Source organism: Penaeus vannamei, chromosome 21 (assembly GCF_042767895.1).
Source record: "Penaeus vannamei isolate JL-2024 chromosome 21, ASM4276789v1, whole genome shotgun sequence".
In the NCBI taxonomy this organism is placed as follows: Eukaryota; Metazoa; Arthropoda; class Malacostraca; order Decapoda; family Penaeidae; genus Penaeus; species Penaeus vannamei.
In genome coordinates, this window is record NC_091569.1 from 17,757,395 (window position 1) to 17,772,273 (window position 14,879).

A 14,879-nucleotide genomic window follows, 5' to 3' on the forward strand; every position below is an offset into this window, starting at 1 on the left:
CTGGCAAACCCATTCCTGACCAACCACATCTCGCCCTCAATACATGTACCAAAACTGTCTCCATCTCCCCAACAAACTGTCCTGTCTATGACAAGGTTTGGTCAGATTGTAGAGAAGTCCTACTTGCTTGCTTTATAGACTATGATGCAGTATCATTACAGTGCTACACCATTCCCCCTAGAGGCTGTTGTAAATCCTCCACCAATATTGCTAAGGTTACTTTCCGTAGACATTACCTCTCCCTTTATGTTTCTGGAGGGTACCTCCCTGTCTGACCATATCAGTCTCCTCCCTGTCAATATCAGAATTGTTGGCATCTAGGCCACCTTTCCAAGCACTGCCACTCTGCAGCCCAGTGCCCTCTGTACCTAACCTGAACATGATCAATGAAACTGTTCTGCACAGTCACGCACATGTGCCAATTGTGATGGCTTCCGTGATGTATCTTATAGTGCTTGCCATACCTGTAAGTTTGAGCCTGAGGTGACAAATTTCAAATTCAATCTTTGGCTCACATTACATGAGGCCAGACAGGAAGCACACAAATGAGGTTTTTCACTTTCTCCCTACTCAAATGCTGTCCTTTGCTTTGCTCCGCCCCCTCCTTCTCCATCTATTTATACATTTTCCCCCAGAATCTCTTCCTCATCCCACTTATACCTTCTCCCTCTCCCAGTCATATTCTTTCACCATTCTAAATCCAGACACCCCAATCTCCACCACTATTCCAGACACTCCAGTCTCTACTACCTTAGTACCTATCCCTTTTTTGTCCATCCCATCTTCTCCTACTGCATCCTCTCCAATATCTACCTTTCCATCTGCTCCTTAAACATCTCTCCCCTCTTCTCCCCCTTATAAGAAAACCTTTGTTTCTCAGACCTTCCTAACCAGCTCCATTCCAGAGACTCTAGAAGTCATCCAAAACTATTAAATATCTTTGCAGGTTATTCAATCTCAAAAAAACACCCCTCCCTCAACCCCATCTCCTACACAACTGCCTCCATTTCCTATATCCCCTTCCCTTGTTACAACTCTTCAACCTTATTGCCCTCCCCATCACAACACTACATCATTCTTTACCACCCCCTCTTCCTCTCATCCGCATCCTTCTACAATTCCCACCTCTAACCATTTTGAATATTCTATTTAGTCCAGCCAAATGGGACAGATTTTTTGGGGATTCATACAGCCCCGTAGCCTTTACTTTGACAATACCCTAAAACAAGTAAGCAAAGTCTCCTTCCGCACCCATCCTGTTCATTCACGCCTTGTCACAGTTCTATGTTAATATTGCCAAGATTACCCCCAATAGACATGACCTTCCCCATAAGGTTTATATCAGAGGAGAATTGTACCAATGGTACATATCGACCTCTGGTGCAGGGTTTGCAGTTGTCTTCCCAACCTACACATTCAAATATACCCTACCTCCTGAATCCAGTGTTATTACTAATAAACAGTGCACAATCATTTTCTCCTTAAAACATATATACTCTCTCTCTTCCTCCTCTTTCACTATTTTTACTGATTCTCGTAACTCACTATCTCTCATAAAGTCTGCACGCTTAACCAACCCCCTTGTCTGTAAAATTCAGGACCAGTAGTTCTACTTGTCTCCACACTATACTCTCTCAGATTTTGCTGGGTGCCCAGCCATGTCAGAACTTTCAGTCAATGAATAGGGAGATACCATAGTGCACTCAGCCACTGTGTTCACACCACGCAATTCCAGTCTCTCATGTATTCAAGCCATGGATTATTACCCTTACTTTAAAACTTTCCTTTATGCTTGATGGCAAACCTTGTCAGGTCAGGTCACCAATAAATTACATACAGTAAAATCATCAATCTCCTCCTGGTCAACTTCTTTTCACAAAAACAGACACTGGGAGACGGCTCTTGCCCATTTGTCTATCGGCCATACTTACCTTACGCACTCCTACCATATGTCACAATCTGACTCGCCCCTATGTTCCTTATGTAGAGTTCCCATTTCAGTCTCACACTTCCTGTTATCTTGTCCACGATATCAACAACCCATACTGCTTCTTTTATTCACCTATCTTCCCTACACCAACCTCCCAACCTATCAGACATCCTGGTGGAATCCCATACATTCTGCATTGAAAATCTATTCCCCTTCCTCAGACACATACATATCCTTCACTTGATTTAATCCTCTACTGTTTATTCCTAACTTAACCCAGTCACTCACCCCCTCCACCTCTACCTCTCTATATACACCCTTCCAATACCATCCTACTACAGTACAGCTGCTGACATATAACACAAGCAATAACACACCCCCATCTCTACCCTTCCCAATACTGTACTATAGTGCTACATGACCTTCGATGTCTAGCACATTAATTTAGCTTCTAACCATTAACTTAAACTTCTAAACTTTAAAAAAACAAAGAAGTCGGTATACACAGAGAAAGAATAGTCATATTTTTATATTACATATTACCTTCCTTCACACAGCTACTAAAACTTGAAAAGAAGCTGGTAGGTTTGGTTCTGCTAGCTGGTGTTGTTGAAGGCCGGCTTATGAGTTTGGCAGACATGAAACGTTATGCTGCCCTTCCGTCTCTGGATGGTGCCAGGGGCCAGCTGCTGTCCATCCTCAGTGCTCCTGCTCAGAAACTTTCACAGAATATGACATCTCACCAGGTATGTGGCTTGGAAATATACAGATATGCAGAGTTATGAATCAGTTGACTTATTTGTCCAATTATATATGCCACAAGTAAATAGGAATTGTTGTTGTTTTTTTTACTAGGACTAGGACACTTTTATTTATAACATTGCCATATTTCAGAGAGAATTGTCATCAGCTCTTGAACGATATATATCAGATCAGACTCCATCACCACAAGCAGAAGAAAAATGAGTGAGCAGAATAATACTTATGATAATATAGCTATGTAAATAGCCCTTGAAAGTGAAGTAATATCATAACTTGCTTGTTTCTCCTCTTTCTGTACATGATGTATTATAGCTGTTTAATAAAAAAGATGTGAAAGTAAATTATGCTTCACAGAAAAATAACTGTTTTTAGCATCAGAATCCTTTTCTTTTGCTTCACTCGTTATGAGTCAAAACAGGAGGACAGAAGCTTCCATCTTCTTTACCAAAACTCCATCTTATTCATGTTTTGCTATTTCTTTTTGTAATCTTTCTACCTGCAGTCCTGTTAATTTTTGTTAGAAAACAGAGGTAATGAGAGGAGCATGTAGGGCATCACTTCCTTGATGTATAAAGTGGTTGCGATCCTGATTGTAATTCTTATTAACTGTACACCCCCCAATCCTTTGCCCATTGTTGTTATGGGGGTGCTTAGGAGATGGAGACCGAGGACCAGTGCAGGGATCTCCCCTGCCTAGGTCTCAGCCCTCGACTCAACTAATTTTGCATGGTCTTTTCTTCCTCCATCTCTTTTGTTTCCGTCCCTTCTCCAATCCCTTCTACTATCTATTTCCTAAGGTGTAAGTCCTAAACGTCCTGAGGGAGCTATGCGCAAGGTATTCCCATGTTTTATTGTTTAACCTTTACCTCTCAAGGAGACTCTGAGGGGTAGGCTGTTTATTTCCCCAACATAGGTAAGGCTTCCCATTGCCAGTAATGAAGACATAATACCCATATTTGAGGCAATGAGGCTTACCCTTTCATCAAATAGCCCCACCAATGCAAACTCTCCCGGCTCCCTGACCCCAGGTTCTCCTTTGACCATGACTCTGACCACTACAAGTACGACCCACTCCTCAATGCCTACTATTGCATTACTCAACCAAGTAGAGACTCTTACTCTCACAACTTCCTCAACCTCATCACCTCTACCCCCACAGCCTTCATCAAACACCCCATACTCCTTTATTACTACCTTACAGCCTTATTCTCCATCTCTCCATAATACTATCCCCCTCAACAATACTCCCTCTTCCACACGTCCCCATCCTTCTACCACCCACAACTCTACGAATATCTTAAATACTCTAGCTCAGCTAAATGGGACTGATTTTTCGTGATCCCCTCTACAGCTCCTTACCCAGGCACTACTCTCCTCTTTCAACAATGCCTCCAAAAGGAAGAGGGCAGAGTCCATTTCTGTATCCGACCCGATCGTTCCCGTCTCGGTACAGTTACATCTGAAACCGAAGCCATAGCATTATCAAATCTAACTGATCTCTCTGGCAACCCTATTCCTGCCGAACCTCATCCAAATCTTGATACTTGTACCAGAACTGTGTCTATCTCCCCAGCAAACTGCCCTATGGATATTGATTGGTCAGATTGTGGAGAATACTTACTCGCCTGCCTTAAAAACCGTCATGTAATATCAGTTCAGTGGTACTCCATTCCTCCTAGAGGTTATTGAAAGAAATCCACCAACATTGCCAAAATTACTTTCCATACACATGACCTTCCCTTCCATATCTACATCAGTGGACAATCCCTCCCTGTTCGACCTCCTCCCCATCAATGTCAAAACTGTTGGCTCTTTGGACATCCTGCCAAACACTGCTGTTCCACAGACCGATACGCCCTATGTGCGCAACCCGGTCATAACCAATCAAACTGCCCTGCACAAACACGCACATGTGCTAACTGCGGCAGCCCCCATAATATATTATATAGAGTTTGAGTCTGAGGTAGCAACTCTGGTACAAAAATGGTCTCACTCTACGTGAAGCCAGACAGGAAGCCAACAAGGTTTCTCTCATACTCCCTGTTCTATTAATGTCGCTTGCTCTGTTCCTCCCCCTCCACCTCAAGATGTTCCTACACCCTCCCCTATACCTACTTACTTCCCCACTTCCACTTCTACATTTTACCTTTCCCAGTCAAATTCTTTTGCCACTCTAAATCCAGACACTCAATTTTAACTACAGCCCCAACACCGTCCCCTCTTCCTCCCCGCATTACCCGCAGCAGACAGACTAAACTTTATACCCCATCTTCCCCTACCGCACACTCGCCTCCACCTATTTTTGACTCTGTTCCTCAGACACCAGTCTCCTCTTCCCCTCCTCATAAAAATCCTTTGTCTCACAAAACTCAACCAACTCCACTGCAGAATCTATGGAAGATATTCAAAGCCATATGCTTGAGACACAAAATTCCACCTCATGTTCCCTCCACACTCAAAGTGACTGCCGATATCCATCCCCCTCCTACTTATATTCCCCCTACACCCCTTTGTCCTACTTCCTCTCAACACAACCTAACCCACTCAATTCCATCTACCACCGATATCTATCCTCCTGATATCCATCTTCCTGATACTACCAATATCCATCCTTCTCCTACTCATATTCCCCTTACACCCCTCCCTCCTACTCCCTCCCATCACAACCCATAACTCTCAACTCCAACTTCTGCCAATATCCATCCTCCCAACACCCATCCTCCTCCTACACATATTCCCCATACACCACTTCCTCTTACTCCCTCCCAACACAACCCACCCCCTCAACTCCAACTACACGTCATTTCCACTACCTCTTGGATAGACACGTGAATCCCTTATGTAAATCCCTTACCTAGATCCATCATAGCCCATTCACAAAGCAACTCCTTTACAAAAATTTACCCTTTTGAGATTACTCTAGCTAGTTGACACATAGCAACTATCACCCTTCACCCCTCCTTTAATATATTTTCCTATATGCTATACGACATTAGATGTCTAGCACATTCATTTTGCTTTTTGACCATTAACCATTAACCTGTACATTTAAATCTCCTTTCCTTTCTTCCCAGCTCAATTGGCATATTCTGTGGCTCCATATTCCCAACTTCACTGATTCCAATAAACAATATTTTTCTTCCTAAATCCTAAACACCAATCTTACCTAGTGAAAACATGCCCTAGTTCATTGTGTCCTAAAGAAATATGACCATATCACTGGCTGACAGCTTTGAATCAAGAAGGATCAACTTCCATCATTACACCTTTCACATATTGTAAGATCATAAGCTTGTACAGTGGGCAGTAATTACATTAAAGGGGGATCCAAGCTCTCATTCATGTTAGCACTTGACTGTATGACAACCCAGATTGTCAGTCATGTGTCATAGTGAATTATATTAAAAATAATCACAAGTTATTTCAGAAAGGCACATTATGCACCCGTCTACTGGGGAAGGAGCAAAATAACATGACTCCATACATTAATAAAAGAAAAATATTTGTATTATATGTATACTGTAAATTCTCCCTTTGTGTGTTTAAACTTACAAACCTAGGATTGGATAATTCAATGACAGAATATCCAGATTAGGCATCGAACATTTATTCTTTGTGTCAGGACAATCTACCATCAAGGAAAGTTAGGCAAATGAGGGTAGAGGTGTCCACACTCTTAGAAGATAGTGTTAGAAGCACAGGTGACTGACCCCTGCTACATGAATCCGCAGGCATCAGGGTAGCTGGAAAGGTAACAAAATTCGGAATCTATGGCAAAAGAACTGCCTACTTTGACATATAGAGAAATGGACATCTGCCAGTCAGACGGTGGTGGGTGTGGTCTACAGAGTCATGAAAAAGTACAAAAACCCTGAGCTAGATTAGCTCGATCAGGTAACAAGCCAAATCATGGCAAAATATGTCAAATATAATGTGTATTAGAAGTGACAAACGGCACATGTTTTCATCGGTGACAGACCCCAAAAACTAGAACATAAAAGTCAAGCTAGATCAGCTTATGGACTACCAACCCAAGACGAACTTCAAATGATACCGTGATGAGAGACAAGAAAGGACTTATCAGGAGTTTTGCTGAAGTTGCTGGTCAATTATTTACTTATTTTATTTATTTTTGCCCTGTCACAAATCTAGAGAAAACTGAATACCAAGCATTCTCAATGATTTTTACAGTCACTTCATCAAATGGCTAGATCATTAAGGATTTTGGCGGTGTCGTGGTCCAAGTGCCCGATATCCGCAACAGCGAATAACCTCCTGCCCAAAAGAAGTTAGGGAGGTTATATCTGCAACTGTCCTATTTTATATATTTAAAAAATCAGCCGCGTCAATAGCTAAGGTCATTAGCAGCGTTTACAAAATATAGCAAGCAATAGGGCGAGGTTTGGGGGGGACGAAACCCCCAGGTAAGGAAAGGTTATACTTCACTATGCCAAGGTATTATGGCAAAAAAAAAAACATAAAGAATTAACATTTAGTACAAAATATGTTAGATGTAGGTTAGAATGTGAAAAGGGTTAAGAGGAAATATCAAACGGAGTACGAAAGCCATTCAGGACTGACAGAGCCAGTCTTTCATCCTTTCAGCATGGCTCTAACGCTTTAGGATATGGGTAGAACAAGGGAATTAAGAAGAGAGAAAAAGAAAGAAGAAAAGTCCATACAGAATTAGTTGAGGCGAGGGCTAAGGCCCAAGGTGGGGGTGATCCTGTCTCCTAACCCCCCACAACAATAACAGGCATGGAATTGAAGGGCGCCACTGTCCTAATATATTCTTCACTGCCCTCACATACTACTCTGCCTCTACCGACTTCCTAATTCAGCACCACAGTTATTGTCCTGAACATTGTCTACAGTTCTACAATGCAACCCCTGGCTTTCTTTATACTTCTCTGGCAATACCCAAATGGTTAATGGTTGAAACAGATAAATGTGTTAGACATCGAAGGTCATATAGCAATATGGTAAAGTATTGTGGTGAAATGGGCACAGGAGTAAACAATTAGTATAAAGAGAGTGTACAAATGATGTAAATCAGGCATTAATAAAGGAAAGGGTTAAGGGTATAGAGGGATTGGATGGAATGGGGTGTATCTGTTGTTGGGGAAGCTATAGTAGCATTGCTTTAAGGAAAAACTGTTAAGAGCTGTTATGAAATAACGGGTAATACGGGTAGAGATAGCTGATGGAGAAGTAGCAGAAGAGTCTGGGGATGAGGTAAGGGGACTAGGGAAGGATGTGAAGTATCAGGAAGTATCCAGAGGAGGCTACTGTTGCGACAGAAGGGATTCACGTGAGTATCCAGGTAAGTAAGGATAATGGAGAACGAAAAAAAATGGTGTACATGGAGGAGAGGATTGTGTTTGTTGGGAAAGAGTTGGAGGAAGAGGGGTAGGGGTACTTGCGGGTATCGGAAGTGGTTGAAAATGGAGTATCTGGATTTAGAATGGAAAATGAATGGCTGGGGGATAGGGAGAGTAGAGGTGGGATGGTTCAAATTAGAGGGAAGAGATCTTCGGGGTGATGCAGAAACATCTTGGAATAGGTAAAGAGAGAAAAACCTCTTCCTTGAGCTTCCTGTCTAACCTCACGTAGAGTGAGGCCTAGTTTAACTCTGAGAACTGCTAACTCACATTCGAGTTTATAGGCAGGGCATCTTATAAAATACATTATGGGAGTCACCACAATTGGCACATGTATGTATGTGACTGAGCAGGGAAATTTAAGGACAATAAGGATGAAGAGTCGTAATACTAGAAGAGGGGGTAGGCATTGAAGAGGACTGTGCAGTAGGAGATGGAGAAGAAAATATTGGGAGAGAGGAAGGGGCGCATTCTGGAGGTTGAGTAATAACCTGGGTGGGTGGTTGAGAATGGATAGAGTTGTCAGTAAACATCGAAAATGGGGTATTAGTATCAGTGGTCGGAGCCGTGGTCAAAGGAGGGGCAGGGGTCGGAAATCCATCATAATCAAAATCAGATAGCTAGTTGATGGATTAAGCCTTAACGCCCTTAATAAGGGTAAAGAGTTTTCATTATTGGCCAGGGTGAGCCTGAATAAAATGGGGAAAAGAAACGGTCTACCCCTCTGGTTCCCCATATGGAGTAAGTTAAGGGCTAAATAATTAACCAAGGGAATACCGTGCCCATGGCTCGAAAGACGTTCATGACCAACATAAAGCTAGCCTTTCATCTTTTTAGCACAGCTCTCAGTTGAGGTGAGGGCTGAAGTCTTATGTAGGGGTAATCCCTACAATGGGCTAAAGTATCCGTCTCCTAAGCCCCCCCACGACAAAAACGAGCAAGGTATTTGGAGGGTAATACTCTAAACGAAAATCAAATATATAGTGCTCTTTCCAGACATGCAGTAATGTTATTGCTTGCAGATCACATCTTATAGCCTTGCTTATACTACTTTTCCCCATCATTGCAGCTGTCCATGTTGCATTCATTAGAAGAATATGGTAACAATACACTTCATTGCTTATGAAGCCTCTTTTTTCCCATGCGCTTATAATCATCAAAATCAGCTGATGTCAGTCCTAAACATATTTTTTCCTGTTACCAGCCATCTTTTTTTTAACTAATTTTCTCTTCCCACTCTTTACCTCCATTTCTTTAGTTTTCACAATTTCTAATACAGGTGGTTTTCATCTTTTCTCATCCTTCATTTATTTTTTCTAATTACGATGCATCTACATGCATCGATAAGGATATATTTTAATTATCACAAATTTGCAATATAATGCTTCAACAGAATATCATAATTGAATCTGCCAGAATGATAATGGTTGAGTTAAAAAGCAAAATAAATGTGCTAGACATCTAAGGTTAAATAGCACTATAGGAAAGTATATTAAAGGAGTAGAAGGAAGATGGATATCGGTATTAGAAGGGGTTGAGGGGGATGGGTAGTGTTGGGAGGAAGTAGATGGAAGGGGTGAAGGGGGTTTATGAGTAGGAGGATGGATATTGGTAATAGACGGAGTTGAGGGGAATAGGCTGTGTTGGGAGGAAGTAGGAGAATATGAGTAGCAGGAAGATGGATATCGGTATTAGACGGAGTTGAGGGGGTTAGGTTGTGCTGGGAGGGAGTAGGATGAAGGGGTGTAGGGGGAATGTGAGTAGGAGGGAGATGGATATCTGCAGTCACTTTGAGTGTGGAAATATGTGTCTCAAGCATATAGCTTTGAATATCTTCCATGGTCTCTCCAGTGGAGTTGGTTGAAGAGTTTTGTGAAACAATGGTTTTCTTATGAGGAGGGGAAGAGGAGACTGGTGTCTGAGGTATAAAGGTAAAGGTAGGTGGAGTTGAGTGCATGGTAGGAGAAGAAGGGGTGAAACGTTTAGTCTGTCTGGTTGCGGGTAGTGCGGAGAGGGAGAGGGGACGATTTGGGCTGTAGCTGAGATTGGAGTGCCTGGATTTAGCGTGGCAAAAGAATTTGACTGGGGAAGGTAGGAGGTAGAAGTAGAAGTGGGGAAGTAAGTAGGTATAGGGGAGGGTGTAGGGACATCCTGGGTTAGAGGGGGAGGGACAGAGCGAGCAACATTAATAGAGTATGGAGTATGAGAGAAGCCTTGTTGGCGTGCTTCCTGTCTTGCTTCACGTAGAGTGAGACCATGTTTATATCGGAGAGGTACTACATCAGACACGAACTTGTAAATGGGACAGCCTCTATAAAATACATTATGGGGGCCGCCACAGTTAGCACATGTGCGTGTTTGTGCAGGGCAATTTGATCGGTTATGACCGGGTTGGGCACATAGGGGGTATCAGTCTGTGGAACGGCAGTTTTGCACGATGTCCAAAGCGCCAACAGTTTTCACATGGATGGGGAAGGGGTTGGTATGGTTGACTGGGAGGGATTGTCCACTGATGTAGATACGGAAGGGAAGGTCATGAGTTTCTTTCGGCTGTATTCCATTCCTCTAGGAGAAATCAGATTCTCACAATCTGACCAATCGATGTCCATATGGCAGTTTGCTTGGGAAATAGACTGTGTCTCAGTTCTGGTACAAGTATTAAGAGTTGGGTTGGATGAGGTTCTGCAGGAATGGGGATGCCAGAGAGATAAGTTAGATTAGATTATGCTATTGCTTCAGTTTCAGATGTAACTGTAACGAGACGGAAACAATCAGGTCGGGTACGGAAGGGGACGCTGCCCACTTCTGCCCAAGTAAGGAGCTGTAGGGGCGAGGGGGCCACAATAAATCGGTCCCATTTGCTTGGGCTAAATAGATTATTTAAATACTGGTAGAGTTGTCGGAGGTAGAAGGATGGGGACGTGTGGAAGAGGGATTATAATCATCAAAATCAGCTGATGTCAGTCCTAAACATATTTTTTCCTGTTACCAGCCATCTTTTTTTTAACTAATTTTCTCTTCCCACTCTTTACCTCCATTATGGAGAGATGGAGAATAAGGCTGTAACGTAGTAAATAAGGGAAGATGAGGTGATTGGTGAAGAAGGTTGTGGGGGTAGAGGTGATAAAGTTGAGGAAGTTGGGAGAGTAAGTCTTGACTTGGGTGGGTAATGCACTAGTAGGCATTGAGGAGTGGGTAGCAGTTGTAGTGTTCAGAGTCGTGGTCAAAGGAGAGCCTAGGGTCGGGGAGCCAGGAGAGTTTGAATTGGTGGGGCTATTTGATGAAGGGGCAAGCCTCATTGCCTCTAATATAGGTATTACATCTTCATTACTGGCAATGGCAATGGGAAGCCCTGGCTATGTTGGGGAAATAAACAGTACACCCCTAAACAACAATACAGGGGAATGCCATGGCCATGGTTCCCCCAGGCCTTTCAGGAATGGCACAAAGGCAGCCTTTCATCCTTTCAGCATGGCTCTTACACCGTAAGAGGTAGATAGTAGAAGGGATTGGAGAAGGGATGGAAACGAAAGAGCTGGAGGGAGAAAAGACCTCCATGAAGACAATAGGCAAAGGATTGGGGAAGGGGCAGAATGATAAATGACAAATCAGTCTAATAGGTAAAGAAATGCTCCCATCTTAGCCTGTGTTAAGTACGTTTCTTTTGCTATTAACTTCCAGGTGATTAATGATGCTTGACTTTGCTAATTCATACTATTGAATTGATTATATCAATGAATATTACAAAAAAGAACGAATGGGTTTATATAGTTTCTTTTGCTATTAACTTCCATGTGATTAATGATGCTTGACTTTGCTAATTCATACTATTGAATTGATTATAGCAATGAATATTACAAAATAGAACGAATGGGTTTATATTTCCTTCTATATTTTACCTAATATTAGTTCTACTTCCAGCTCATTCATCACTATCCATTTCCTTACACTCTCAGTTGATGTAGCGAGATCTGAGGCTAAAAAATAATTTTAAACATTTACTTCTACATAGTAATAAACCCAGTACAAAGGAAATTGGACTTGTTATGTAATCTTGTTATTTTAAGGAGAAATAAGACAACTAAACAAAAATGACAATATATAGCACAAACCAACAAAATATTACAGAAAATAAGATAATATAACATTTCCATTGCATTTACAACATTTACAAAATCAACAGAATCAGCCTTTGCCAAATACATGGTTTAATTGCGAGGGTCAGGTACAAACAGTGTATGTACTGATTCTTTTTCTCTTTGGCATCATTTAAACAGTGCAAACTTTTTTTCTCTTAGAGGGGGGACCAATATACAAAAACCCTCAAGATGAAATACCGTAACATGTCTGAATTTGCAAATACACTTATACAACAGCAAGTATTTCAATCATATATACATAAAAATGCATACATACAAAGAAAGGACCCCAATTCATCGAAAAAGCATATAATGTTAATCTGGTCTGAAAATATACCAAATCAATAATCCTCTGTCTCTGAAAAAATACAAAAATAAAATGTAAATAATAAAATACTTTTTTTTTAGATACACTAAACCAATGAGCACATAATTCATTGACAAAGGATGATGAACCAACCGTAATCCAATATCACTAAGGATGAAATGTGCAGAAAATAATAATGTTAACACTTTGAACATTATATGAGGTTCTGTCTTCCGTCTATGACTAACAGCAGACACTGAACATAAGCAAAACACGGACACAGGTAACACACTGCAAAACTAAATTCCATCACACTTTAAATCTACCATAGAACCACTATTTATACTTTCAGCAGCTTTTGTGGGATAGAACAAGTGACATGCACCTAGGGATATTCCGCAATAGGAGACAAGGCACTTGCTTTGCAGCAAAAGATGTAGTAGGATGGCTAAAGGATGGTTTAAATACTTTGCAGAACACAATCCTAGATACCTTTCTCCATCTTGCAATCAACCTGAAGTATAAAGAATGACAGTAACGATGTAGTTTACTGAGAACACAGGAACCTTAATACAATTTATCTACATTTTTCTAGATCAGTAAGAAAATTACAAAATGTTTATCTGGATGACACACACTGTGATATTTACAAATAATATAATACATTCATATGTACATAGATATGGAATTTAACCATTTCAGAAGAAAAGAAAAGAAAAAAAAAAAAAAATGCTGGGACACCGGTGATTTTAATGTAGAAATAATATATATGTTCAGCATTATTTTTTTCCTTTCTTTCTTTTCCCTTCTGAAAAATGGAAATGCTACTCTTAGCATGGTATTAGCATAGATGATACAAGGGAACAAAAACTACAAAAGTTTTTCCTATTCCTAAAATATGATAAAATAATGATAATCAAAACAAGTACACTCATAATGATCTGAAGTATCCCTTGGTGGAAATAGGTTATAGTCATGAAATACTTTTATGTATGAGTGTACAAATTTACTCTTCTTTCTTTCTTTCTTTTTTACCAATAATGGTTCTTCTTGCCAAGTATAATCAAAAGAATGTTGTGCACCTATTTTACCATACTACCTTCAATTAAAGTGTATCTGTAAGTTTTATATTTACAACTTGAAGTGGAAATACATGGAAAAATATATATACAGTGGTTACAGTGTTATAAAATATATCCAGAGGTAGTTAAACATATTCATGGCTCACAGGAAAAGCTCTATGCTTCTTCTTTGATTCAATTTTACATGAATAAAGGCCATCTTATTAACAAAGTAAGTTTGACCTCACATATCAAATACTTATTATTATGTCTGATAAGGAAACCTGCAATACACATTTGTAAATACATAACAGTATTTTATACATCTTAACAAATAAAGGAAAAAAAAAAGAGAAAATTATAATATAATCACAATATTCACAATAACAGCACTTCAAAAATATAATGGCTGTCATACTACTAAAAGAAAGGAAAAAACAATCATACAGTTATGTCCACTAGTAATACCCATTTGCTATATCTATTTCTGAGAAGAAAATTTCTACACTTGCTTTTCTCTTCTTTGTATTCCATACTTATTCCTTTTGCTGTCACACAAAGGAACTTCTTGAAATTGGATGATTTTTAGTAATGATGAAAATTGTACAAAATCATTTCCATCAAAGCAGTGAATTAAAAAAAAAAACTGCCAACATTGTCAATATTTGTACCCTATTTAACAATGATCCCTGAATCTTAGAGGCTGTCAAAGATGACCAGTAGCCTTTCCTCATTACCATTTTTTGGTAGCTTAAATGCAATTCTTCATATGATACCTGTTTATATCAAAGTTGAAAGATAGTAAAATCTTATCTCAGAGAATCTATCAATCAAAATATTTCCAGTCTCATGATAAGTAATTAAAGCTCAGAATCTTAAGAACCAACACCAGCCATCACAAAGCAGTATAAATCCCAACACCTAAAAAATAAAAATCAAATAAAAAATAAAAAAAATATGAGAAAGTGTAAGAATTCAATGAGAGTTAAAGTAAAAAAGTATATAATGAAAGAAAAGAAATCAAGAAAAGAAAATTAATCAATAAAGTATATTATAGCAACATACAGGCAAACCCCACTCCCAAAAAGCTTTTAACTTGGCACCACAAAAAGATTTCCCATGCTCACTGTTTCCTATTTCAGTCCTTCACTTCTCACATTTATAATAAGATACTGAAATCTGAAGTTTCTTGAAGGACAAGATGCACAAACTGTTTAAAACTCTAAAGAGATCGTAGAGTATGTTCTGTGTACTGGTTTAGGCCGTTAGTTGTTTATATTCACAGTATCCCTTGCATGC

At 40.1% G+C, this 14,879-nt stretch overlaps 1 protein-coding gene across 1 annotated transcript in view; it reads left to right on the plus strand.

Moving 5' to 3' along the window:
- LOC113803550 (uncharacterized) overlaps nt 1-14,879 on the plus strand; it is a gene marked incomplete in the record, with an annotated part of 70,031 nt that overhangs the window by 39,488 nt on the left and 15,664 nt on the right.